Source organism: Octodon degus, unplaced genomic scaffold (genome assembly GCF_000260255.1).
Source record: "Octodon degus isolate 3935 unplaced genomic scaffold, OctDeg1.0 scaffold00341, whole genome shotgun sequence".
NCBI lineage: Eukaryota > Metazoa > Chordata > Mammalia > Rodentia > Octodontidae > Octodon > Octodon degus.
In genome coordinates, this window is record NW_004524917.1 from 101360 (window position 1) to 103445 (window position 2086).

At 41.0% G+C, this 2086-nt stretch overlaps 1 non-coding gene across 1 annotated transcript; it reads left to right on the forward strand.

Annotated features, from left to right (window-relative positions):
- Positions 1–1603: 1603 nt before the first annotated feature.
- LOC111814514 lies at positions 1604–1711 on the forward strand. Its single transcript, XR_002819477.1, has one exon. It is a non-coding gene; the product is annotated as a U6 spliceosomal RNA (small nuclear RNA).
- The last annotated feature ends 375 nt before the right edge of the window (positions 1712–2086 follow it).

Consider the following 2086-nt stretch of genomic DNA (forward strand, 5'->3'; position numbering starts at 1 on the left):
AAAAAAAAAAACCAAAGCTGCTAGAAAAAGAAAAAAAAAATGTGTTTGTGATGGAGTCAGAAGAAGTTTCAGATTGAGGTGGTCATGTGTCTTCCCTCTCAGCCTGAGGGAACCCATGTTAACTGCCAGTATAAGAAAAAAGCCTGTAAAACTTTCAATAGATGCTTATGCAGATTTGTCGGTAGTTACCCAGACAGCGGTTCCACTTACAAACTGGAAAGTACTTGATGTTGTCCCTATTTCTGACAATTCATGTGCCATAGGTAATAATAAAATTAATAAACCATAAAAGGCCAGTTTGAGACAATACCCAGTGGCCATAAATGATAAAAAGATTAAACCTCACATTTAAGAGCTATCTGCTAATAGACCTACAAAATGTTCTGACTAGTGTTTTATAATTACAAACTTTAAAAGGTTATTACATTCCAAATCTGTTAAATGATTACTGTATCATGTTGATGTTATTGGTTGTTTGTTTCTTTGGCTTTGCCTCTTCCAGATTTAAAGCTATTCCACCTATCCAAGATAAAATCACTTGGTGTTTACTGAGGGCCTTTACGTAAAACCTCTAGAGAGTATCTCTAACTGACAGACAACAACTATAACCTTTTTCAGCCTGAAGAAAGCAGAGCAGTCATTGCCCACAATCCTTTTACTGCAGTTCAGGTTACTTCTTCAGAGGGGAAAAATGTTGTAAACAGCTGAGTTAGATAAAATATTATAGGCAGTCAGACAGGGCTAGGTCCTCAAGGAGACAAAATTAAAGACAAGGTGACTTTTACAGTTTGAGAGAGGCAGATGCTTCCCACTGTGGGCCAGACCTCAAGACAAAAGAAAAAGAAAAAAAAAAACTCCCTGACTAATATTACAGCCCAAGAAGTGGTACAAAACCAGTGGGGACACGGGAAATATAGCTTGTTCTAGAGTTGTAAAAACCCAACTACTCAGACTCTTTTAACTAGTGTTCCTTGCTATTAAAATAGATTGACAATGGTGACCCATGTTAAAATGATTTAATAACCTAACCAAAGTGCCGCCATTCTGTTCTATATGTGCCCTCTTAGTAAACCATGTCAGCTGCTGTACAGAGCAAAACTAGTGAGTCAATGATATGACTCATCCCCTTAAAACCAGTGGGGAATGTTGTACCCTGTCAAAATTGACTCCATTTTGTTGCCCTTCTAACCTCGCCGAGTTCCGGTTCTGTATGCGCCGACCCCTCCCAATTCCTCACCCCTGTGACTCAAGTTTTATGATATCTGCTCCCCAAACCTTATCTCAATGAACTATTCCTCCCAATTCCTCACCCCTGTGACTCAAGTCTTATGGTATCTGCTCCCCAGGAACTAATGACCCTTCCTCTCTACCCCTTTCCCTGTTTTTGCAGTTTTCAGGCTTAAATACTGATCCTTGTCAATGCTCGGGGCGCACTTAGGCACTTTGTGCCTGGTGTTGCCGCTGAGTACCAGCTAAAATAAAGCGCTTCTTTTAACTTTTGGACTTGCCTCGTTGTCATCTGATTTTTGAGCTACAACATTTCTCAGACTTCAGATGTTCTACTCAGTCGTATTATCCCTTCTTAATTTTAAAATCATTTCTAGCGCTCCACTTTGGCAGCATATATACTAAAATTGGAATGATAAAGAGAAGATTAGCATGGCCCTTGCGCAAGGATGATACACAAATTTGTGAAGCGTTCCATATTTATAATGAGTAAGCTCCCATTGCTTTATGTAATGTGAAGAAAAAGATAGGCCATGAGAGAGGGGAAATTGAAAAGAGGGCTCCCATAACGGGCCCTAAACACGACCTCACTTCCTTCACAACTAGTCCAAACAGAATTTACAACTCTGGTTACAGGCGTCACAAGGCAATAATGCCTCTCTTGAGCTCATGTAACTGGAGATGGTCATGCTGAGTCGCTTCCCTACTTCCGGAGGACCACAGGCAGTGAAAATATGTGTGAAAGACTGAGGAGAAGGCTGACTCCATCCAGAAGCCACAGGCCACAGTGTGGGAGCTCTGCAACCATTACAGACACCCTAAGGAAGGTGCCCCCAGTACTGACCTCGACTGATGAAAA